Raw genomic sequence first — 27,817 nt, 5'->3', positions numbered from 1 at the left:
ACCTTTGAACTCTGAGTTCAATAAAATATCAAATTATTTTCAGAGCATGCTGTACATTTCTGAATCAGTCATGATTAGGCAGATTTTAAATAAAATTTCAAAAGCCTTATAACTTCTTTTCCCTGATTGAAAAATTAAGTTAATATTTCCAGAAACCAATAAAAGAAAGGCAGCTGACGTCAGTGGGTGTCTTTCTGGGTGATTACAATGGGCTTTGTATCCTGCCCCTTGTTCAAGTATCCATATGCAGAAAATTAGGGTTGGAGACTAACATATGTTTTCTGTGAATGCTCATAGTTGGCAAATTGGCTGCATGACTCTTCAGAGAAACTGAAGTCATCTAAGAGCCACAAATATATTTATTCAAAATTTGAAATGCATATCAAAACTATTTGACCTTCTGATCAGCTGCTGAAGGATAGAAAAGCTTAGTTCTACAGAAGAAACTAACTTTCTCAGTGCAGACCATACTGTATGTTTGTACTGATATTTCCCTGCATTGAGGTTAGATTAGAGCTCTTTTCATGAACTAAGCTTTTTTATGACTTTTAGTTAAATTTTGAATTCTCACCACTGATAAATATATGTAGATTTTTGATTTACACAGGCATGATTGTAGGTATGGAAGCAGCCTTTCAAATTATAATATTGAAGCATCTAAAATTTGCATCAGTAAAATATGAACAAGATAACACCCAGATAAGTGAAGATACATGCAATTATTTTAAAATAAGTCTTAATTATAATTCAACAGATAGGGTGACATTACAGTTCTCAAAACAGTGATTATTAAGGACAACCATAGGTCAAGTGTTTATGTAAGCTACTTACAGGCTGCTTACAGATACATCATACAATAGACAGTGACTACTTCTTTCCATCAATATTTTAAGTATGTCCCCTGAAGGAATTATAAAAAGTATGTGGAGAGATTTCTGTCCAATTAGATTTAACAGGAATGCATGTATATATTTGATTTTGTAGAGTTTCTGTATGTTTGTACAGTATTAACACTAGGTCATATTCCTTATGTCATTTGTGGAATTGCTCCAGTGACAGAGGTACAACACCCTGGTGTCCTGAAAGGATAAACTCTTGCCATCTTGCTCCAAAGAATGGGCACAGTGGCTTAGGGTGCATCTTTCCAGATGCATTCTCAGAACTTCCAGCCAGTCATTGAATCTCCAAGGAGGGGTGCCATTACAAGCACGCCCTCCCAAGTGGAGAATCTATTCATAAATGACTGCATTGTTTTTCATAAAGGGGCAGGAAAATACATCTGGCCTTCAGAGAGCTGTTGAATACATTTTTTCTAATAAGTCTTTATAGAGAAAACAGCTAGCAAAAGGATTCTTGAATGAAGTTATTGTTTTTTTAAGCATAAATCAATGACTTTTTGTACAACACTTGGAACCATCTTGGTGGCCTGATATACTCAATTTAGAAGGAAGATCCCAGCTGCTAGTTAGTTTTTTAAGTGCAAGAATCATTCGAACTCTGATGTCAATTTCTCTGTAACAGAGACAGCTACTGAGCAAGGCTAGTTAACAAAATAAGGCAGCAAAATTCAGGATAGGTTTTGGTGATGTTTGATGAGGTAACATGCTGTCACAAATTACATACAAAATAATAAATACACGTATATTTAGGTTTTTAAAAATTAGAACCATGTCATATTTTTTGAAAGAAAATGTAGTTTGCACTGCTTTAGTATCAAATATTTACTAGATAAAACTGGGACTGAAAAGTCAATAACTCATCAGAGAAAAAGCAAGAACAAAAATCTTCTGGGACTTCAGATAGGACAACCAAGGCACTGTAACATATACAAATTATTGATTATACTGGGCTGATTAGAAATCTTTCTATTGTGAAGATCCAGTAAAGAATTTGCAGCAAGGATATTACAAGCTGTCTTACTAACACACTTTTCCTCTTTGAATATTTTACTATTATAACATTTTTAGGAGATGCATTTTTAATTAGCATTTACAAAATCTTTTTTTCACTAAGGATGTATCATATCACCCTATCAATTACTAGACCATATCTTCCACAGTGAGTCCCCTTTCAGCACTGTGATATCCCTAACAACCAGTCACAAAATGCCCCTTATTATTTTCCAGTCTGTTAAAGTTTATTTGTGAAGCCAAATGAGTATCACATGCAAACTGCCTCAGCCAAGGTAGAAAGAACCAACATAAAGTACATACTCGCAATATAAATGAAACCAACTGGGAATTACTTCAGAATTCAGATTCATGGCTCTAAAGTCTCCTGGATTAGTGTAGCAAGAATAGTCAAGGATTAAACAATGTGTTACCAAGGGAATAGGCATCATGTCCCAGAAGAAACACTGAAAATCAGTGCAATCATCTTGTGGAGGAACTGGAAAGATAAATGGAAAGATTTAAAGCATAAGCTCTACACAGAAAAAATGAAATTAATACTAAAACCACAAATGGAAAATATTCTAATGTAACTAAAATGCTCATTAAAGATCTGAACATATAACTCTCTGCAGTATTTGCTACAATGTTCTGCTTTGTCCCAGAGCACTAAAAAAAATTTTCAATTTATTAATTGAAACATAATATTAAGTCAAAGACTAGACTAGCAACATTTCAAAGATAATTAACCCATTTAGAATAAGAATAAAGACAAGTTTTCTCTGAAAGTTTTAAATATACAGAAGTTTTAAATACACTTTATTTCATATGTCTTCCAGCTTCCAAAGAAAAGTTTTGTAGCATTTTTTGCACAGGACTGTCAAAACACACATGTGCAGCTACGATTTACTGATTTTTGTTCCATTGATATTCCACTAGTATCTTTAAAGTGAAGATGATTTTGACCACCTGTACTTTTTGAAGGTATTCTACACAGAATGAAATAAAATAAAAGCCAGGGAAATCACTGGAGGTCACATTTTTCCTTGCTATGTGTATTGGGTTTATCTGGCAAAATTTCAGTAGCAGAGAGTTTGCAGTGCTGAATTCTTTTGAGAAGACACCTGGCTTCGTTTGAGGAGCCAGGATCTGGCTCCATGTTGGGCAGAGCCAGTTTTAGTCAGCTCCAAAATGGAAAAGACACTGGCCAAAGCTGAGTCCATCATCTGTGTGGGTGGCACCTCTGGGAAAGTGCTGCAGAAAGTGTGAAAAAATGCTGTGCAGCAGCTGTGAGAGAAAAGCAGTCCAAACTAGAGCAAGGACAAGTTTGTGAGAATTGTCTTCTGTGCAAGGGACTCATCTTGGAGCAGGGGAAGAGTGTGAGAAGGAAGGAGTGGCAGAGAAATAGAGTCATGGATTGATGGTAATCCTAACTCCCCCTCCCCTGTGTTGCTCAGGGACAGAATGTAGAAGGGGTGGCAGTGAAGCTGAGCCCAAGAAGGAGAGCATGGTGACATGATTCTAGCTTAATTTATCACTGTCCTACTCTGCTATTTATTGACAAGAAATTGAACTAATTTCTCAAATGAAATCTGTCTGGCCCACAACACTAATTGCTGAGTGATTTCCCTGTCCTTATCTGAGCCCACGAGATTTATTCATTGCATCTTCTACCCCTGTGCTACTGAGGAGAGAGTGATAAAGCAACTTGAGGGGCTCCTGGTGCCTTGTCATGTTAATCACCACACCATGATACAATTATAAAGATTTTTTTTTTTTACTCCTTTGATAATAGATTTACCTATACATTGTGCTTTCCTTCTGAGAATATGTGATTGTTACATCAGTACTACTTTCAAGCTATGCTATATCATAGCAGCAGAAACTGGTTCAGATACTGAGTAAGAATCAGAACCCAAGCTGCTATTTTGGGCTCTACTACTGAGTTCTCACAGGAGTCATTATTCCTCTATACCCTCAATTTTATATCTTTAAAAATGCATTAGTGGCACTCATTTTCTAATAGCGCCCTGATGGGAAATCATGTAAAGGTAACAAATATTTTATTAAGTATATGGCACCAATATTGAAGAAAGTAGTAAAGTAAAGCAACTTTACATATTTTAAATAATGTCACAATGGGAAGGACATTGAGGTAATGGCAATTGAATAGGCACAAACCATTGCCAGACCAAAGCTGATAATCTTTAAGTCTTCTTCAAATGTAGCTCTTAGAGTGGACCATGACACCAATAATCATCAAATCGTGACTGGAAAAGGGCACCACTTACTGATGTCTGTCATTGTATTCTGTCATTTATTATTTTGAAGAACCATATAAACACTGCAGTCCAGATAACTCTATTTCTGATCTCTAAGGTTTTGTTTTTCAGCTGTCACTTACAGCTGTGTAGCTGTGTGAAATCACATGGCTCTCACAAGGTAAAAGGCAGCCCAAAGGTACATTCACCTTGTTAATAGCCACAATCATACATGTTGGTACAGTGTAGGTCTCCACCATCATCTAATTTCTTGTAAAATTAAGATTAGTATAAAAAACAAAAAAGACTCAAATGGTCATTATAATTAACTTTATATATTTATTTTTAAAGCACTTCAGAAATGAAAAGTTGATAAGTTTTAGCCTAGACTGGTATCTCCACATTTACTAGCTGGTAATTTGGGGATTTAAGCATCTCCTAGACCTAGTGCCTGAAGGCATGAATGGCATAACCTCCCACTCTGCTACTCAGAGACACTCATACCCTTTAAAAGCACTCAGCTTTTTTAATCAGCTTTTGGCTGATTAAGGATAACAGCGAGTTAAAGTACAAAAATCTCTGCAGCCCACACTTAATTTATCTCATGGGCCTGCTTCTAGCTGTGGCTCAAAGCATGAAGTGCTTTACCATCTCCTGGTGGCTCGAGGGGCAGGATGGCCAGCACAGCCAAGTCTGCAGTGCCCAGACTGAGCAGGAGCTGAGATGAGCTGGGGGCACTGATCCCACCTGGCTGCCCCAAGCCCTTGGGGGGAGTTGGTTTAATGCATTCATGGGTGGAGATTTGCACATGATTACTGGGGCTGGCAGACATTTGGGTTTGAGGATGAACTCAGCTCCTCATAAATATAAGAGTGTACACGTATTTGGTGACAACCTGGTTCACAAGTTAATGTCACTTTTTGGTGTACAAAGTCATGTTTTATTCTGGTAGTAAAACAAAGCTGGCAGTATATTGGAGAATGGATCTAGGGTGCTTAATTTTTTTCTCTTTCTCTGTTACAAGAGTATGTTGGGATTTTCTTAGCTGGAAGATATTTGCTTTTTTCTTAGTGATGATCTCCACTGAACAAATACAATGTTACTTTTGAACAACTACTCCATTATTTGTTGCACAGTTGCAATTATCTGTCTTGACAGATAAGGGACAGAAACACTTAACAAAATTATCACTTAACAGGTAGGGTTGTCCAAAATATCACTGCCTAAATGTCAGGAAAAATGCAGTTGTTTTGAGCACAAATACAGATTTAGAGGTTGCATTTTTCATAAATCAAACTGCACAAGATTTTTCAGAATTTTACAGAAAATTAAATAAATATGTTTTAATCAAATCATGCCATTTTCAGAAAACCGAGCTGTTTTTTTTCTACCGTGGGGAGGAAATTCAGGACAGAATTTCTCCTGGAATAATCTAGATAAGTATAGTTTTCCTGTGTGTATATAAATAACTCCACTACACACCCTTTCAGAAATATTCAGGTCTACTTTTGTTTAAGATCAGTGTAGGCAGTATATAAGGAATCGTGGAAAACATTTGGCCTTCAACATAGCTAAGCCTGGGTGGATCCAAGTTCAGCTGGGGTCTGTGCTTTGAGCACAGAAGAGTTGGAGAGAGGTGGGCTTCTCACCAAGGTCTGAAGAAAACCATGGCTATGAAGACTGGACTGAAGCCTATTTCCATTCCCCTTCAAGTTAGGACTCTGGGCAGGCAAGAATAAGTGGGCAATGGAGGCAGAAAAGCAGCCTGACAGCTGATGGTTTGAGACTCTGTTTAGAACAGGAGACACATGGACTCTGCCACCACTCTCAAATTTTTGTCAGCAAGTACCTTCAGTTCATGTGTGCTCTACAGTGACAGAGAAAAACTTTGTTACTGACAAACTCATGTTTTAAAAGAAAGCAACAAGATGCAAACAATTTATTTAAAAAAATTTAAAACCACTTAGAAACTGAGTGAAATGAACCCTTTCTCGTAAGAAATAAAAACATAAAAAATACCTCATAGAGTATTGTTTGCAAAATAATCTGTGCAATTAGATCAGAAAAATACTAACTGCATATGGTAACACCACTATTTTTGCACTCAAGAAATTACTGGAGAAACAAATAAGGAAAGAAACAAGACAGATTAATTATATAATTGATCTAATGCAACCTTCCGAATAATTGATATGCTCTCATTACCATAACAACTAATTCACATGACAAAACTGATACATGACACCTTCTTAGAAGCCAGTAAAAAATCACTACTAATCATGTCATTCTGCATTATGGCAAATGGGATGAATAAAAGCCTATTTGTAAAGCATTTAATATCGCCATTTTTCATAGTTCCTTGAATGGAATATTAATGGTCATCACAGTTAAGAGTGAAATGTCTCTGAAAAGAAGAAAGAAGTCCCAACATAATACATGATTCATAACTGTGAAAAATACAAGGTCTACAGATACATCAGTGTAATAGGTGATTTTTTTTCTAAACTGGAAGAGATTTCAGAATAGTCATTAAAACAAGATGCCAACAGGACTGCCACACCATGGACAGACATTAGCCAGTTTTAAATGGAAATTTGAATAATTCTAATTTCAGTGCTTTGCATTTTCATATTTTGAGGCGATTAAAAGCACTAAATTAATTACATTACAATGACTTTAAGTGGGGCAAAATTATCATTCACTTCCCAGGAGGGAAGCTGCTTTTGCAATACATTTTCTTCCTTTTTACAATCATCCTGAGAAGTTCCTACAGCCATGGAAAAGGTAGTAGCTTTTAAGAACTCGAGAGAGGGAAAAATGCATTAGTTGGGTATCCTTAAGAGGGGCAAAGAATGACATTTTAAAAGGTTAAATTGGGTAAATTAATTGACAGCACCAGGTGGAGAAATCAGTCCAATTTAACAAATAACAACTTTTTCATCCACTTCCAAAGCATTTTGCAACACTCTTCAATTGGTTCTGGTAGCTGTTCTCCGGCTTAGAAGGCTCTCTTCCATCAGGTGAGGAAAAATGAACATTATTTATTCAAATGCAATGTGTCAAATTGTATCAGTTGCTTAGCGTATAGGAATATCTGAAGGAACAAGGATGAGAACAGCCAACTGGTTTTGAACAAAAGTTATAAAAGCTTTTGGGTATTCAGAACAAAGTGTTGTGGGTTTTCAAAACATGTCAGAAACAATTTTAAATCTAATTTTGGCACAGCATGACTCAGTGATTTGCCTCACGGGTTTTACCCCATCATCTCCACTAAACCCATTTTCTCTGCTTCTTATGTCATATTTTTTTAAGCAATTTCCCAGTCCTCTTTTTCCCTGGATGAAATGCAACAAAGAGTAAAATTCTTATCCTGATATGCCAGAATATACATCTGTAATAGATTTAGTTTCTAAAAACCCGTATTTGAGCCTGAGACTCTGAACATGCAAGTCACTTATTTTAAAGGAAAAGTTCTCACACTGTATGTTGTTTATGCAATTAGAATTCCCGTGACTTCAATTAAATTTCTTAAGGATAAGAATGCAAAGTCTACTCCTAATGCTTAGAAGAAAGTATTTTTCCACTTTTGAACATTTTTATTTGACAGATACAGACAAAAAACATTATGGTGTACTGAAATTCATTTCCAGTATTAAGTGTTGTTCAGTTCAAAAATTCTCCAGAGAAAAGGGGGAAAAAAGTCCCTACAAATTGCAACAGACAAAATAGCAATTAAATATGCCATCACTGGAATCATCCAGAAAACAAATGCAACTTTGGAAAACCTAGAGAGCTGCAGGAAATGTCTTTAGTAATCCAGCCCTTCTCTGGGAACTGATACTCACCAATCCCATGACCTGGTGTCTCTCATATTTAGAGCCTTCCTGTCATAAGGATGATACAGCATGGAGAATTGCTCTGCTGGAGTGTTACATAAGTGGAAAAGGATGGTATCCACTCACATGTAACTGTCACTGCTGACTGGTACATAAATGACTGAAAGCTTTCTCTGATGGTTTTGGATAAGAAAAGTATATCATTCATTATAAGATCTGTGTGGGGATTGCAGCTGGGTGAAATGCTGATACCCACCCTCAGCAGACTTCACTGCACTGAGTCCAGGCCCCTACATTTGATGGGTAGCAAAACCCCACCATGATGCTGCAGTCAAACAGGGTCAGTAGCAGTTCAGCAAGTTTGATTTATACACAGGCAAAAAAAATCAAAAATTTTGTTCTCATTCTCAAACTATCAAAGGCCTAGGGGATCAAAAGTCAGCTTGACTGTCTGAAGCTTTTATACTGCCAAATTTCAATTTTCTACTCTAGCAGAAAAGTTCAGCCAAGAGAGAAAAGGAAAAAAATCCAGGAAGAAATTATGATGAGCTTTTAGAAAGAAGGTCTACAAACATGCTCTTGTATTCAGTGCTAAATAATTTTGATTTATGATGTTAGAGGGAGATACCACCCTGAAGTCTAATTATTCCCTCTCCTTGCACTTTGTCTGCACTCCAAAAATCTGCAATAAAACATGTGTGGGTTTCATTTATTTGGAAGGATCAGAAGACCAGATGAGGCAAAGCTACATGGAGGTAGAAATGCTATTTTACTCGCCTTGCAGAAGCTAGTAGAAAGGTAGGGCTGCCAACAGCCCTGAGTGCTAGCCTGCTGAGGCCTCAGGAGAGCAACCTGGAATCCAGTTGGCTTCTTTTCCATGATCCATTTCCAAAAGGAAAAATGCCTTCCCAACCAGCTTTTGCATAGCTGAATGAGCCACGGAGAACTAATCTGAATTTTTTACTTCAGAAGGAGCTGGATGAGTTTAGTGCAGCTTCAGCAAACAACTTTCTTTTTGAATGTTCTAGCAAAGTGAATGTCTGATTCATAAGCAGTAAACTAAGTTTAACCAACAACGTGCTGGAACACCAAATTTCACAGTTCCATGTCTACTTGAGAGACATGATAGGCATCTACAGGCAAATGGAGTTTCAGAGAGATGAGGTTTGTGGTTGCTTCAGCTCTTTCAGACGCCTTCAGCATTTGTTCAAAGTGCTTTTGTCCATGACTCAGTCTGTATTGGTATGTCTCGACAGATTTATATTCCTAGATTAGACAGAAAACCCACTTTTTTGTCTTTTAAGACAAGAATTAACAAAAACAAGTAGTGCCAGAATTCAGAGTCATGCATGCCTTAAAGGGGCTTTTCTGGACTTTGGCTTTAACCTAAAAAATTTGGAGTGGTAGATTTGGTTAATGCTCTGTATCTGTAGAATTCCAGGCCTCATTAAAAAAAAAAAAATAGCTTCTGTGAATATATCATTGTATCATTATGTTGTAAGTGTAAGTAGAATATGAATATACAGAAATACAGATTTCTCCCTTAGGCTACAAACACAGGACCCAAGGACTGCATAACCAAAAAATTTACAGTAATCTTGACTATGTTCTCTTCTTAGCAGATATCTAAAAGAATGCTGCGATAGAAATTTCATTTAACCTACTCTATTCCTTTGAAATTGACATTGTCTTGGAATTAGCTTTAAGCTGTTTTTCAAAGGAAGCAGTCAATGGAGAACACCAACAATGTTAAAATGAGATAAGCCAAAGAAGAAGCTGGGCAAAATCAGGAATAATAAATTAAATTACCTTATGCTCCATTTCAACCTCTCAGTCTTTGATCCCCAGAACATGGGGCCAACTGTGAAACAGACAACTTCATGACACAAGAAAAAAGAAAGCATCACTATATTGCCAAATTTTGTTACTTTAAATCATATTTGTCAAAAAATAAGCAAAAATTATTTTATTTTATGAGCCCACAGTTATTTTATTCTAAGGGATTTGTTCACTTTGCCTCTCATGAATGGCGTGATGCACTGGCAATTCTCTGCCATGAGGAGATTAAAAGTAGAGGTACCTTGGAAGCAGTTATAAAATCCTTTGTAAGTCTTTGAGACACACAGTGGCCATCCACACTCTGCAAGGGAGCCCAATGGTCAGAGGTGTAGTTTTGCACACTGTAGGTAAGAGATGAGAAACTCTGGAAGCTATCGAACAGTGAATTTTCACAGCAGACCAGCACAAACATATTTAGCACAGGGCTTTCTGTCACCATGAAGTGTCAAAAGAAATTTGAGAACATTCAGCAAACTGCTCTGTGGTTTGCTTGTGCTCATTTCTTCCCCTTAGTTTCTCTACTGAATTAAATGAGCTGCATGGCATGAAAACTATCCTCATGTTACACTGGAAAGCATTATCTAAAAGTACTTGAGCAAACAAAGTTTTGCTGACCTTAGTTTTTTACTCATGCAGCCTTATAGAAAAAGTCATTCAGAACAGCAACACAAAAGAAGTAATGAATAAAATTTCCATTTAGGTGGCTGATCCCCTGTGGATCGGGGTGTCAGAGTATATGGATAGAGGGGTCACTGACCTAAACCTTCAGCTGTGTTCCTCAGGGTGATAAACACTACAGGAGAGTCACAACAACAAAGCATAATTAAACAAAATGCCTCATAACCAGCTGTTTTCTGAAGAGTCAGGACTTAAACGCCACTGAAAGTTCAGAATCAACTAAAAATTACAGCCCAGTCGTACATAACACATGGGTGCAATTTATCTTCTGGGTTAAGAGAAAAGCTTAAAAACACCTGTGATGACAGCTAGCAAATGTTGGCTTTACAATGATATCCCTAAAGTGTCCATCATTTCTTTCTCAGGGTTCAGCAATAGCTGCTTTGGATTCATTCCTAGCAATCCCAGCTATGGGGGAAGAAAATAAAATATCCAAAATACATTGAGTTTGGAACTGCTCACTTATAACCTTTTTCTTATTATATAATAGCAACTAAAGGCTGAGACACCAGTCATGCAAACACACATCTGCATAAATCCCAACCACAAAAAAAAAAAAAAAGCATTTCTCTCTACAAGCATAACATAAACCCATATCCTTTAAATATCAAACAATAGGGTTTGGGTTTGCACTGCTGATGTCAATAGGAATTTTGACAGGCAAATAGAAGAAAGGCTGTGAAGAACATGCATATAAAAACCAAATTAATATAATCAATCAAAAACTCTCTTAAAATACTGCTAATTAAGCAAGAATTAAAAACTCAGGTTTGGAAAGTGAAAAGAAACAAATACAATTTTTAAAATATCCAATCAAAATAATGTTGCAAGTATTTTACAGTGATTTTACTTTTTTTTCCTGAAGTATCACAGAGAGGGGTCTGTAATAAAGGCACACAGAGGCAGTAGTCATGTTTTTGTCGATTTTAATATGAAAGATGAGAAAAAATTAAAGACTTCAGTCTTTCTTGCCTAGTGCTAGATCTGGCTAGCTCTTGTTCATTTTGGAAGCTTTGTTTCTGTTTTATTTTTTTTTGTTTTCCCCATTTTGAAATTATTCACGGTGTTGTTCCTCACATGCTTAAAGCATGTCTAGACCATTCCCAAACTAGCATTTAATGAAAGCAGGTTATTCTGATTGAAGGATGGTAGCTGCTTCATGCTGTGGTTTGGGGTTTGCCTCTGACAGCTGTATTAAGGCATCTACTTTTACCCTTTCATGAGGCCTTTGACACTACCTGGTATGGGACTAAAAATCACACAAGCCCTCCCCTCTCCAGGGTAAGGAACAGCAAATGGGCAATATCAGAAAAGCTGGAGCAGATGTAGGAGGCATGATTTATTCTGACTCAGTGCAAGACTACCACAAAAGAATGTATTTTTTATAATGTGTCACAAGTAGGTTTGTAACAACATAAACAAAATACACAGCAGCTGTGCCAGGAGTGATCATAAATACATGTCTAGCACAGCAGCCATAACTTCCACATCATCATACAAGAGCAAATTCTTGTCACACTCTTGTAGGTGAAAAAAAAATATGCTCTCTAAAATGTTTCACATGAAAATTCAATGCTCCCATTACCAGAGAGTGCCGTTCTCACAGGACAAATAAGACTGCAGTCTGAAAACTATTTTAATAAATCAAAACTAAATACGCTGCTGTCTATACTCCCTTTAAAGGCTTATTTTGACTCTGACTTGGAGTTTTGTAGAGCAGATGTGGCAGTGAGCATATGCACACACTCTTTTTTCCTTTTCTACTTCTTTTTAAACATAATAGAGAGAAAACAAGTAGTTCTTACTCACAGCAGTTCTCAGTTCCAGAGGATCCTGAAAGAACTTTCTAATCCCTACTTTTGCTAATAAATGTGATATGAAGAACAACCAAGTTTAAAGTCCATCCAATAAAACATGAAGTGGATATCATATGAGTTGGGGGTCTATTCCCTTTTCTGCCCCTTCTGAAGACTTGAACTCAGGCCTGCTGAGGAGAATTAAAGTCTTGTTCTCCACAGTTTCTCCTTAGTATTCTTAATCAGTAATTCTTTGCCATGGAAGGGCAAGTTTAAGGTGAGTTTAAGATTTTCCCAGCTGCATGTCTTTATTGTTCCTATATTACTCTCACATCTCACTCCTATTGAATATATATATTACTTTTATAAAACTACCTTAAGGAATTTTAGTTTCCTTACTTGGTTGTAATCAAGCATGGAAATGTACTGCTTTCTATTTTCTTTTACTGTCAACACTTCAAATATTAAGCATTTATTCAACCTTGTATTTCTGATTGTTCCCTCTATCTATTTAGTCCTTCCCTTTTCTCTTGGTATCTAGGGAGTCAGGGCTTCTGAAGTCAGTTCAGATGGTTATCTGCAATTTCTCTTTGCAGTGCTCTTCGAGGTCAAATCCATTACAGCATGTGCTCAGACTGACTTTCCCCACTTAACTCTGCCAGGCTTACTGTGACGCACTCAGCAGTTCACCTCAGAACCTGTTATCCATAGATACAGTAGATGTTAAATTTTGTGTATAAAAATGACCTGTTTCCTGTCTCCTCTTCACTTTAAAAAGTCTTCTGGATAGAGGGATGCTTTTGAGGAAAAAAAAATAAACATGATACCAGCATAGTAATTGGTACCAGCACATCCAAAATTAAATACACCCACAAATAATACATTCCTATAACATACTGTACAGCCACAGTCAGGAAGTTTAATCACACTGGCCACTCCAAAAACATTGGAGGGTGGCTTTTCTTTCTCTCATGCCATACCAACTGAGAAAGAAATGTACATCAGCAAATAAAGCTCCTTAAATATTTGCAGCTAATTTGTAATGGAAATTACAGCACCAGGAAAAGATTATTTTCTTATGCCTCACAGTCTTAGCTAAACTGGTACATATATGGCAGGGGTTTCTATATACAGGAATAGATTTAAAATCCATCACAGACATACTACTGAAACAGCCAATCTCAGGTATCTGCAATTTACATTCTAGCTGTAGATTGATACATTAGCTTTTTACATCTGCAGGTAGGGGATTCTTCTTCAATTTTCAGAGGGTTTTTTTCCCTAACCTAGTTAAGATGGATGTAATCACAGTTGTTAGGAAAAAACACCAATAGGACAGGAGTGAAGGAATTTCAGTCTTTGAAGTGATGTTGTATTCTGAATTTGGTTGGGGTTTCAGGTTACCCAGCCTAACAGTGACCAGGATGGCAAGATGGCCCTTATAAGCAGACTGAAAATGGTTCATCCTCAGTTAAAATATTCCAATACTCACCCGTACCCTTTCCCTAAAACAACAAAAAAAAAAAACCAAAGCTGGAAAGCAGGACAAGGCAGACAGGCTGATGAGACTAAGACACTCCATATCAAGCAAGGCTATCTTGCCATGATTGTGACCCTTATATTTTGGAAACTGGGATTGACTTCCAAGGACAGCCAGGGGATCACTTATCCTGAAGACATACTGTCTCTCCCCAATTCTCATCACACACAAGAGGTACAAATTTTCACACCGTCTGAGCATTCATCAGCTTCTTCTCCCAGAGCCTGGTGTTACCTTTGGTCTTAAAAAGGAGGTTCACTGTCATTGATCCAACAGACACTTTGCTAACAGTAAGGATGGATGGAAAATTTGGAGACTAAGGGTTTAAAGATAAGCTCACTTCTTTTTCGTTCATTTCATATTACAAGCTTATCATTCAGACCTCAAATGTGCCTTAGTTGTGCATGCTAAAAGTTTCCACCCTAAGTCTACTACTTCAGCTACTTCACCAAAAGCCAACAAAAACACCCCAGAATGTTTCATGACCATAATGAGTAAAAAATCAGCTCTCAGTGTTAGAAAAGCAAAAAGTAAAATATGTGTCCATATCATCAAAGAACCATAAAGTCCTCTCAACTATTCAGAAAAGGGCCTTTGATTTCCGGTAAAAGGTGTTTAATATCTCAGAGGTACAGTACAGTAGCTTGATTATTATCATGTAATGTGGCATTTGCTAAGATAAAGACTGGTTTTTGTGAACAGTTGAATCATAAGCACATGAAATCCCTGTGTTTTGTCAGTGTCTGTGTTACTGCTGCTCTTTGGATGAAGTAATTATATCTTTGTTCTTTTCAGAAAACTTACCCAGTGTTTTCTTTCACTTTATTATGTCTTCTGTACTTATATTTAATTTCTCAAAGTTTCGCAGTCTGCTTCTTGTCTGTTGTTTGCAGTCCTGTGATATGAAATGAACTGAATTAGATGCTTAATGTGCTTCGTTATCAATATTGTGTTGGGTAAAATTATCTGAATGAATTAGCCAAAATTATAATATTTTACTTTCCCTTTGAAATTCAAAAATATTATCCAAAAATACATATTTCAAAGCATATCATGGTCAAGTTTCTAAATAAATGTTGGGAAGGAAGAAGTTGTATTACCTGATCCCCAGCAGGTGAAATATTAGCTGAACTGTGCAGTCCCTTCTACCTACTGAGTTGCAAGCAGAAGGTCTAAAGGAGGATAAAGGTTGGTTGGAATTTCTATAGGATATACACCAGAGGATTAAAATATAAAGAGCAGGACTTGGAAGACTGGTATCTGTTTCCTGGCTTTGCCATACTCTGGTTGTGTGGCCCTAAATGAACCTTTGGGTCCTTGTGCCTCACACTGGTAAGTGGGGCAGCATTACTAACTTACACCCTCCCTGGCTTTCCCAGCCTAAATTTTGCACTTTTCTAGGCACTGAGTTTTTGCAGAATGCATTGAAGACTCAATTCCAGACTCTAAATATGAATTTTATTTTTTTTTTCAGTTTGTAAGAGAAAATCCAAACTGAGTAAATTGATGGTACATATATGACTGAAGTCAATTAGGCCACTAAAGGTTTGGGATACTCTTTAAGAGTTTACTGATTCAGGAGACTCTGAGGAAAACATTGATTGATAACTTGAGGTAATGGTTATTTTGCTTTTTATTTCAGTGCATGCTTATTTATAAAGGATTTCCTGTCTGAGCAGACCTTATGGCCTTCACTGTGCTGAGTTTCTGCTCAGTAATCCCAACAGTTTATAAAGATTTCTAAATATGTAATTAAAAACTTTTACATCTAGCAATTGAACCTGTCAAGGGATTGAAATGGGAGGAACACAAATCTTTTGGCTGAGAGCTTAATGGCCTGAAGTGCATCTTCAGTGTTTGAAAGAATCTGTTTGAAAGACATTAATGGATCCCTTTGTGAATGTGTGGAATGATTGTTATCTTCCTGATCTTTTACTTCCACACTCATATAAGAACACTAAGGAAAGGGAGAAGAAAATATTTCAGGTGGCATTGAAGAAAAAGGAGCAGAAGTAATAGAACCTCTTTAAAGGGAGCATCATGGATGATGAGATAGCTCAGGTAAACCAGGTTTTTAGTTCTGCTGTTGAAACCACTGAGGAATGAGTCATTTGCCTCTGATGTTCTAACAGTTCATCCTTCCTGATTAGACACTCAGTTGACAAAGTGCTGTGGTGTTCTTAAAGATAAGAATATCTCCCTGACTGTACTAATGTGAGAAGAGAGGCCAGGAGCAGAAACAAGAAACATACTGTTCTATATGGAGGGAGAAGGCTTCTCAGGTGGGAATGGAAACACCTTAAAACAAGAAACAGATTAAAAGAATCCAGCAGTGAGCACACAAATGGCCTGGTTTGTTGCTTCAGGTAGATGTGTATTCTTCTTGCATAAGTCACAGCATGTTTACATCACTCAACCTCATGCAGCCTGCATGCTTCTCCTGTTCCTAACTACCAGGATTGCCTCAAGAGGTGAGCTGAAACCTCAAATCCTCACAGGCAGGAATCACGAGAGCTGAATCTGATTTGGACTGCCTTACAGCCAAAGATGGTGCACTGTAGACTGCTATGTCTGTGAATAAGGAATGATGTTGGCAACAGAAGGTGGGAGAGTAGAGGAAGGAGTCACTGTGGCCTCCTCATGTGGGGCAGAGCATCTGGACCAGCTGTGCTGGTACCTAAGCATAGAGACCCTGGGGTGCTCAGCAAGCAGGCAGCCAGCAGGATGCCAGGACTGCACTGCATGGGCTGCAATGATGGGCCCCTTGGCAGTCACCCGACATTTTCTCATGAGACAAGAGGATTAACCTTGCAATATCAATGCTGAGAAAAACAGAGATGCATCCTGAGGTGTCTGTTCTGGCTTCCCTCTAATGAGAGCTGAGCAATATTTATGTTGATACTGTGACCATTGCCAAGCACCTACACTGTGCAAATCCCACAGGTAAGCCAAGGACCTAAGTTTCTATTAGTCTCAAGCTGGCATTTTCTACAAGCATAAAAATTCTGTTTTAAAACAATGTTCATTCACCTGTTTTCAAAGGCTGCCAAACAGGCATATTGCAAAGAAGAGAGAGAGATGGTGTGACATTCCAAATTAAATTCCTGCCATCTGGGAGAAGAGTAATGTCTTTCAGCTTAGCAGGCCAGGAGGTTCATAAAACAGCCCAGAAGTTTGACAGGGCAGCTCTACCTTCAGGAGCAACAGAATTTTACTGGTCAACTTTGAATGATCTTCTGCTGTATCATAATGCACCTGCCAAAAGGTTTAACTAATGCTATGTTTTCTGAGCATACACATATTGACTTTTCTGATAGCCTTTACCAGCAAAATCATGCATGAAAGCTCACCGAACATATGCTAAAAATTTTTCAAGAAAACACTCTACTCCCTTTCCTATATCCTACACACTTGTTGCATATTTAGCAAAAATCTTTGTGGCTGCACAGCATTTTGATAAATGCCCAAGTGTCAGCATGCAAGCCTAGTAAAAAAAGACCCAGTGTGGGGGTTGCCCATGGGCTGAGGCACAAGGTAACAGTGGCTTAACAAGCTATTGTGAACCAATCTGAGACTTCCATTTGTGGGCACACCTTCTGCAATAAATCCGTGTGTCTCTGGGCTAATATAAATCCAGATCTGGCTTGCTCAGGACTAAAGCCTACACGGAACTGCATAGATGGAAGATAAAAGACGAGAAGCGCCACGTGGAGACGAGCATCCATTTTATTAGCTTGAGACAGGACACTTCTGGGGCAGCAACCACCCAGGCAGCAAAGAAACAGAACCACACCTGCTGTAGGGTTTGATGCCTCAGGTGATGGGGGCGGGGAAGGAGGACCACAGCCAATGGGATAACATTGGGGAGGGGCGAGGGACCACCTGTGGGACAGACCACCAGGGCATACAGAAACCAGGGGGTTATGGGAGGAGAAACCATGTGAGGGGAATATACCATCCACCTGACCCAATAACATTTTCTTCAACACCCAGTGCAAACAACTAAATAACTCTTTAGTGCAATACAACAACCTTCCACAGGAGCACATAGGAGATGGTGAGGATGGATCAGGACACGGATATTGGGAGCTGCTTGGTGGACATGCAGCAGCACTTTAAGCTGCCAAAGCATGATTTTGTGCCTGAGCCCAATTGCATAACCTGTGCCAGGTTAATGCGCAGAGGTTTTCTGACGCCCATCTGCTTATATAAGGTGGTGATGTCAGGTATTAAACATCAGAGAGAGCTCTAAGAGTCCTTTTATCTAGTCTTCATATTACACTGTGTGTAGGGACTCCATTTGCAATGATGACTTTGCCTTGTTAGACATACAAGAAAGCCCATGGGGGCAGATGACAGTCCCTGGCTTAAGGGATTTTAACAAAAGAGGCAGAAAGGCAGCAGGTGAAATTGCCTCACCTAACTGCAACCATTTAAAAACAACTTGGAGCCTGGCTAGTTACTTAGGCCCTCTTCAGAGACAAATAATCTTGTACTTGGAGGGGACATTTTTCTCAGCTGTCTTAGACACTGCTTTTACCTGAGATGAATGTCTCTTCCCCCGGGTTCTGTAAATATAGGAAGAGCCCAGAGAATTATCTTGACACCCAGCCTTTGCAGGACTGAGAGTTTGGTAAGATATCTCTACAAACAAAAACATGAAATGCAGACATTACCCCCATGCAGTTGACAGAGAGCTGGGGCACGGGGATAACACCATCAGCTGCCAGGAAGATGTGCACTTGTCACAGACCTGAGCCCAGATCCTTTGAGGAAAAAAGCTTCAGGTTGTTCTTCTAGCCCTCAGGGCATGGGAAAAGGCAGTTCCACAGAGCTGCTGGAGCCAGGTCTCCCTCTCACTGTGGAGTTTCATCTGCCACTCAGTCCCGAAGTGGAGTCACAAGAGTCCCTGCTGTGCCTGCAGTTCTCTGTGAAGGATTTCCTATTTCACACACCAAATGCATGGTTGGCTCCCCACGAAGCAGAATAATTCATTATGTTGAGTAAATCAGGAGCTCGGATGCATAATGCTAACCACTATTAACCATGGATCAGTTGCTAAAAAACAAGACAGTTGATTTCAAGAAAAAGGAAGAATAATGAGTAACTGCAACATTACCTACAATTAATTACTGTGATTGTCAGTTACAAACAATTACAAGCCATTTTTTTGGTTTTAATGTCACTGTTGATGCCCACTGTTGATGCTAGCCGTGCTGGGAACTCCCCAAGCCATGTGCTGCTTTGTTCACTGCTTTGTGGACTCACATTCAGGGAGCCATTTGGTCTGCAAACTTGCTAGATTGTCTGTAAACACAGTGAAAGGAGACAGGTATTGCATGAAACTCAGAGAGTGCACTTGCATGCTAATGAGTTAAATGTCATGACAGAAACGCAAGACCAACAATTCATGCTGCCCTTTAGAAAGAAGGAGATTTACTTCTGCAGCATTTCAAACAGAAAAATATAGTGTAACTTCTTGTGCCAACACTTAATTTATTTTGTAACAAATAACTGGTGTATTACTTACACTTCTCATTTAATCCACAGTTGGGCTTTTCACAGGTTCTCCCTGCCCTAGAGGTTCTGTACTAGTCAGATTTGTTAAAATATTTGCTATCTGAGGTTTCTATACACTTAAAGTTCTATAACTATGAAGATGGTTGTGCCAAGAAACAGCTTTCATTCCCCTCCAAATACCCCCAAGTTATTTATTTTGCTATTTTGGTTTTATGTTACCTCAGACTGAAGGGATTTCTAGTACCAGTACAGAATGAACTGAAGACAGTATGAGCTATAATGGATATAGCTTCTTTTTTTCTTTTTTAATCTGCATTGCACCCGTGATAAAAATCAACAATGCTATTAAAATAAGGACTAAGACTGCAGTCAAACTTTGATACTCCCACTGTAGTTAGGAATTACAGCAGCACAGAGCACACAAGACACGCATCAGTATAAATGGAGCTGTGGATTACAGCATATGACATTGCAGCTTATTTGCAAGCTGATTTCAGATTTCTGCAATGCAGATCCAAAGAATCAAAAGAGAAACTTTCTTTTACTCCTACAGTTTGAGTCTGATTCACTCTGGCAGTGATTGAGAGTTATCATAAGATGGCTGTTTGAGCATCCATGTAAAATGAGATGGATTTAGTTTATTTACGTGGTGGGCCTATCCTTCATAACTGATGAGTGCCTGCAGCACAGAATAACTTCTCACAGATGATACAAACTGGTTCTGATGGGTGAATTTCTAAGTTTTAAGATTTTATAATACTGCAAAAGAAAGGACTATTCTCCTCAAACTCCATTCATGCATAACCTCAAAGGACTTCAGTTATGTTTCACCAGCAAATGCCATGGAAACATTACCATGCCTGTCAGGTTAGCCTGTCCCACCAAGGCCTTACACAAAATGGAGAGGGCAGAGCAGTGAAACTACCTAATCACCCATCCAGCTTGATGCTTAAACCACCAAGACATTCTTCAAAAACAACAATGAATGTAAATTCATTTTAGTTTAAATAATGTTTAATTACATGTGCCACATCCCTAGTGGCCACTGTCTCCTAATGCTCCTAATGCGGGTTTTGGAAGGGCAGATCCAAGCCAGACCTTACAGAGCCAGCAGAATCCAAGTGCCTGAGCAGGTTGTTTTTTGTTTGCCCTTCAGTTATCATGTCCTCTTCAGCTCACCATTTTCTCTCCAGGACCACACCAAGCCCCGGATCTCACAGAGAAGTGCAGATTTGTTAGATAGCTAAATGGCCTTTATCCCAGCCCATTTCCTTATTTCATAAAGGACAAGACAAGGCACCAAGAACCCTTACAGCCCCACAGAGACAGTGACCCTGGAGTGCAGCCCAGGCAGAGCTGAAGCAGAATGTCCACCTGCTCTGGGAAGGCACCATTTCCCACATGGTGAAATGGTGGGTAAAGGAAGTTCATGACCACTGGCCCCACTCTGGCTGTTCTACAAGAGGTGGAGACTCCAGGACAGGTCACCTTGCCTTTGCTGTGCTACCTCCCCTTCCCTCCTGGCACAATAGGGGAAGGAATGGGGCAGGGTATAAATATGTAACTATTTTTCCTAAGTCTTTTCACAGTACCTTCCATATGAATAATCCATGGCGCCCCCATTCATCCTATGCTTCCATACTCTCTGAAGCACTTCTCTTCTGGAAGGAGAAAAGAAAGAGGAAAGTTCTCAGACATTTCTGAGGTTCAGAGATAACTTGTTGTAGCACATACTCTTTCTGCTACATTCAGATTTCAGAGGACAGAGAATTTCCAGCAAGCAGGGTCCTATTTTGCTCCCTTTGCTGTGAGGGGGGAATTGTTGAAGGAAGCAAAATATCATCTCTGCTCCTGAGAGGGTACTAACATCCTCTCCAGTAGAGGTGCACAATTATTTACAGGCCTTTTACAATGCAAACTCTGGTAGATAAATGCGCACTGAAGGCTTTTAAGAGTGAACATTATTGAACCACTGGGCTGACAACTCAAAGCAGCGATAGTCTGTTGTGTAAATACATGCACAGGGACTGTTCCTGGTCCTCTTTAACACTCTCAGCATGCAAAGAGAGTGCTTCAACACCCAGTGTGAGATGATCATTTCCGATTCTTTCATTTAGAGAATTCCCCAAAGGTGGCCCTGGGCCATCTATTTTTTGGAACGATGTCAGCAGCATGCACATTATGTCTGTAAAGAATGACGCCGTTACTGAATCACAGAAACAAGAAAGACGTCTAATACACTCAGCCCAGAAGGAGACAAAACTATTTTTACCAGCCAGAAATAAATCTCAAACACAGTAGTTTTATAGATCTACTGAAAATACAGACATTGTCTCTGATATGTAATAGCTGTGCAGATGGAGAAATCTCCTTAGTGGTTTTTACTGCTTCTCTGGAAAATGGGCATGACTCTCCCTCGGCTGGGTTTGCTCACAGGCAGCCTGTGCCTCCCTCCTCTCCCTCCCCTTGCTCACTGCCGTGGCTGGCAGTGGTCCCAGGAGACACGTGCCCTGCTGCTTTGCTGCCTTACTGAAACAAACCCTGGTACAAAGGCCCTGCAAGCAGCTGAGAACCTCAATATTTCTCCCCTCTATTTGCCCCTCAAAACAAGACCTGAGCTAATTAGGCTTTGGAAATAGCACAAATTGCACAGGATTTTGGCCCTAGACAGCTCCTGTACTCCTGCCTCCTTGGTGCCTAAAAGGGCAGCCTAATTAATTGGCTGTATTGAGTCTCTTCCTGGGCGCAGGGTGTTGATGAATTAGCTAATAAAAACAGGAGAGAATCTAGCACTTAGAGAAAATGACAATATCAGGAGTAGGCAGGGTGCTTTGTGTCACGTGTCACAGCTCATCACAGAGAGCAGTGGCTGATATCTTTATTAGCTCTTACCTTGGTATGCGGTCCTGTGTGTGTGCATGTGTGTGTGCCTCTCCCTGGGCCCTGAGAATAAAAATGGAAGACCATATATGTAGACCACACCTGAGAAACACTTAATATAGTGCAAAGTATTGCCTTAATATAGTACACAGTATTTCTGTAACCTACTGACTGGAAAACTATTGTAAAATAGATGCTAGAGAGTTTTAAAGTATTTTACTATACATGGACAACTGTATGCTTTCCATGTATAGTAAACAGACTTCTTACAATTTTGTGTAAACAGCCTTGGAAAGAATTATGTTTTCATGTTATTTTACTGAAATTCTTTTTAAAAGGACATATTTGTAAGTATTTGGCTTTAAAAAAAGCTTTTACAGATTCTGATGGTATAATGAGGTCAAGCTGCAATCTTACAGGCAAGTACAGTATAAATGAAATAATGAAAACTAATTTCAACCATTTTCTGTAGAGCATCACAGGTAGAATATATCACCTCCAAATGCAGAAAGAAAATGATCAGGAAAGACTTTGCTCATGTGAGACCGACCACAGAGCTAAAGGAAGGGGTACATGCTGCTTTTGTAAAATGTCAGAAATCCATTTCACAGTGTTAATGATCTCTCAATGCCCACTTCATATTTAATCAGTGAGCTACTAACATTTCTGTAAAAAATAACCTGTCTTTGATTTATATCATATCTGTATGTTGTTCAGTTGGGAGAATCAAGTGTAGATGAGAAAATGTCTAAAGTCTAAACAGTGTGACTACTGAAAGCTAAGCATACATGGAACTGTTCTGTGGGGTTAAAGAAAGACTGAGTATTCACTCCAGCTGTGAATTCATCTGGCTGTGTCGTCTGCTCTGGTGCCATTTTAGCCTGTTATACAGCAAAAACCTTCCACATACATGTCTCCTCCCTTTCTGAATTAGTTTACTAAGGACCTTGCTCCCAACCTTCACTGATTCCCATAAGAGCCAATTCTCTTATTTTCAAAGGTTTTTCTGTCTCTTTTATTAATCTATTTGATTCTGCAAGTGAATTACTGCAAGCCTAAACTAAAACCACACCTGTTTCAGTAGACACAGTGCAAGCCTCTTCTTACAGCTCTGCAGATTTATTTCCATATTGACCTAATTAACATTTCTTCTGTTTAACTTTTCAGTGCCCATACAGCAAGATGAAGTTAGCTAAACACCATGAAGGATCCATGTTAGCTCAGACAATATCAGCAAACTTGTTTAACCACTAACCTCAAGTAGGAACAAGTCTCATATCTTGAAATAAAAAGACTTAAGAAATTTATGCTCTGCTTCTTTGAAGTATGTGAATTTGCTTAACAGAAAGAATGATAAGGCAGTCTTATAAAACCAAAGGTCTCTGATAAAATAGCCTTCTTATTCAGACTCTGTTCCCAGAAATGCAGTAGCTCTAATACTGTAAGTTTTAATATCAGTTCATGATGTTCTTCCCCTCCACTTCTTTTTTTAAAAATTTTTGGAACCTCTTTCTAAAGCTTAAGATTTAATCTGTAAATTATTTTTAAACAGAACTGTGGTGATTGATGCAATATTGGAGACTGCATGGATTTTAGGATTTTTCTTTTGTTAGATGTTGTCTTAGAGCAGCATCTAGTGGCACAATAGCTCTGCACCCTCCCTCAAAATAACTTGTGATGCAAGAGGTGTTCCTATGATAATTACCTATGACAGTTTTACACACACTCTCTCTCTGCAGGAGGCATTATCCCCAGCCATTCTGAGGTACCTCTTGCACACCTTTGCAGAATTTTTATTTTATTCAAAGTGTAATCATTAAAAATCTGAACTTAGACCTTCAAGGTAACAAGAGGAACAGTTGAGCACATTACCTTGCTTTTTGCAGCTGTACCTATGTGAAAACTCTACTTCTTTTGTCTTAGTTCATCCAGAAGTGTGTTTTCTGAATAAATTTCTGCATTCAAAAGGAAAAATATACATTAACATTCTTTCCTGATACAGCATTCAATTTCTGTATTTGTACAGCTAGGAACTAAAGATTTGTCACCCTGACTGAAGCAGTTAATTGTTACTTATTTCTGTGGCCTCCTTGATTTCAATAGGAATCAATCCTATTCAACTGATTTCACATTGAATCAATTTCAATTATGTACTTAGGGAGTTGTAGTTGAACCTGAGAGTATTGTGGCAAAATTGCTTTGGTCTCTTTGAGTTGTTTTCCAAACACCAAGTTATTCTGGTTTAGTCTATACTCTCTGAAGAAGAAAGAAATTATTATGGTTTTAGACATATTCAAGTACCACTCGGGAACTAAAATCTAAGAGAACATTATTTACTTGAATTTTCTGCAGATTAAATAGAATGCCAATTTAATAAAATTTCTATTTACATTTACAGTAGTTTGACACAAAAAATAAGTTCAAGTATCTGACAATGAACAAAAAGTATCACTTAGTATTTAAATAAATAAAATTTAAATTAAGGAATAGTGGTGTGTAGATGTAATATATCATTTACATTTATTTGCAAATTAACATCTATTTAATTAACAATAAAAAAGATTAATTCTTTCTGAAGAAAATAATTTGAAAGAAAAAAAGAACAACAATGAAAGACTGAAAATAGTAATTAGTTTAATAAGACTGTTTTGCTCATGACAGAAATTGGGCTGAAAACACTTGGTGTATAAATTCCTACCTAATTGTGTTATAGATACTATTTTTAAGCAACAGTATTGCTTTTTTTGTTACTTTTTAAGTTTCTTCAGCTCAAACTGAGCCCAAAAAATTCTTAAGAGTGCACCTATGTGTTTAATTCAAACTAAAGAACCCACTACAAACATCACACCTGAGAAACACCGGACAGTGTCTGAAGGGGGGTGAAGAGGTGAAAACAGGTACCACACCTACAGAAACCCTCAAAATAAAGAGGAGGCTGCAGATCCGTTCCTCCATCATAGGATTTCAAGTGAGCAATGCAACCCCAGGTAATATGCTGAGGGAAGGAGAGATGAGCTCATTAGATTCACTAGCAAGCCCATCTTTGATGGGCACTCCTCAAGAATAAGCAAGGCATGCTTTCATTGTAAATTTATCAGAATTGCTAAATAAACAACATTTTTAAACCACAATATATTGTTGAATCCAGCACAGATCCAGATATAAGCTCTGTGTCCTCTACATCATTCTGCCATGCTACCTGATTTCTGTGAAACTTGGGAAAAGATGTCCAGTTCCACCTCAGGCACATATTGGGACACATACTTAAAGGCTGGCAATAAGTCTGTCCTGTGATGAAAGTCATTATTGATACCATAAATTTTTAGCCACATAATTTAAACAACTATTTGTTCTCAAGTCTGACCAATAGGCAGTGGAGAGAGAAACAGGTTTTTTTCTGAAGGTGATTCAGACTATGTAAATCAGAGCTCTCTGAAGAGCTTAACTATAGGAAGAGTTAGGATAATAAGTTGATCATATCCACTGCCAAAGACTGGATTATGTGAACACTTCCTTAAATTTTTTTTTATACTACTTCAGCTGCTCATTATGAGCTATTGTACTTGTACAATTTGAAGTGTAAAACTTGGTTAGGTTTGAAACATTTCCTTTTCCTCCTATCTGGACAAAAAAGTGGGATTTACTTCATATATTTAAATAGGATTCTTTTATAACCCAAAGGCAGAAAGGAAGCTGAACGGATTCTGCTGAATCCAAATAGTCTCTCAAGCATGAAAAGCTATGTCATAAAGGTCAGTGTTACAGGAATTAATGGAAGTACAATAACAGAATTTTTATAACAGAAATTGATCTGAAGCCTCCTGATGACTTCTCTGTAAAGCAGTAGGCTGAAGCCCTTTTCAGATATAGCTCTATTTAAATACATACTGAGAGTAAGCACCTTTGGAAGTTGAATTATTGGGTCTGACAAATTTGTTGATTATGAGCATATGGATAAAGACAACTTGAGAATATGTAACTACTACAGCTAATTGTGTTCAGAAGTCTTTCTGCCAAGTATTATGATACAACTGCTTCACCTTTTCAATAACTTATTGAAAGAGGAAAGAATATTTAATCATTTGCAGTGAATCTGAGAGAATTCACTAAATTGCAACCTTAACATTATAACTTCAGTATCATTCTTCTCAAGAGCACTGTCATTAGCTTAGTTTTTTATCTCTGTTCATTTTCGTTCTCACAGTCAGTACCACAGGAAAGAGATTTAAAAAGGCTCAAGTCCCTTAGATTTTATGGTATAAAAATTAACTTCCTTATGTTCTCCTGTGTCACAGTTTGCTAACCCAATAACACTATTTTCCACATTTGAAGCCTAAGCAATAGGCATTTTTTGTTAGAGTTTTGCTAAATTGAATAAATTATAAAAGTGATATATTATGGATTTTCACAGTAGGATTCTGATGGTTCTCAGATGAACTAGATTGCATCAAAACCTTCCATTATCTAAGAATATTGTTACGTATTTAGTGACAATTAACATGTAGCAAATGAAAAATAGCCCTGATTTACCGAGTCGGTTAAGACTCAATAGTGGAAAGTACTGAGATACTCCCAATGACTTCCAGCTATACCTTACATTATGAAAAAGCACCTATTAATAGTCTTGTAAGCTTTGCATACCATGGTACAACACTATAATTATATGTCCTTTTCACAGAAATCCTTTTAGGAGTTCATATTTCAACATAATTTTTTTTAAACCACCAAAAAGCAAAAGACATTTTAAACTAAACCATGACAAGACCAAACAACTCCCATGACTGCGATTACAAGTCATTGTAAGACCAGCTGATCTAAATTTCACATTTCAATCTGACATGGAAAACAGGGAAGTGGAAGTTCTCATTGACTGAAGGACTAATGGAGAAAAAAATAAAATGTAGAATTTTATAGTGCATGAGATACTGATGGCTGAGCTATTTTCAGAATTACAGAAAGAGAACTGTCTTCTGTCAGTCTTCTGTTGAGGAAATAACTGATACACAGGGCATTTTTAGCACACAACTTGAAATACCTTGAAAGTTTCTAAGTTTCCAACAGTAATATATTTCTTCTTCATTGGATTCCCCACAATTACACACCTAAAATCAGGAGGCATTTTTGATATCCTGTTTTGCATAGCCCCTTCTCAAACAGTCAATCATGAGCCTGCATCACATCCTTCATCTTGAAGCCCAAGCACTCCCTGCAAATTATGGAGTCCTCCTGAATCAAAACTTCACTCATTACTTTATCAAGGGAGAGCCTGTTTCAGGGATCAGCCCTGAAAGAATTGCCCAGTTATGATCTTTGCAAAATATGGTTATAAGTTGTTTCACTAAACATGGAGATTTTACTGTTAATGACAGGTGAGGAAATTCTCATGCACTAAGAAGAAGTTATAAATTTATGTCACCATCTGATGGTATTATTTGGAAAATCTACTAAAATAATGTGGGTCAACTAAGTACAAATAATTATTTATTATGTGATCTCATTTATAACTGCACAAGGTATAAAATCAACTGCCCAGTATAATACATATATATATATAGTCACCTGTTGGCTCTTAAATGCA

Source organism: Agelaius phoeniceus, chromosome 3, assembly GCF_051311805.1.
Source record: "Agelaius phoeniceus isolate bAgePho1 chromosome 3, bAgePho1.hap1, whole genome shotgun sequence".
NCBI lineage: Eukaryota > Metazoa > Chordata > Aves > Passeriformes > Icteridae > Agelaius > Agelaius phoeniceus.
Note: the sequence above shows the minus strand (reverse complement) of the source record.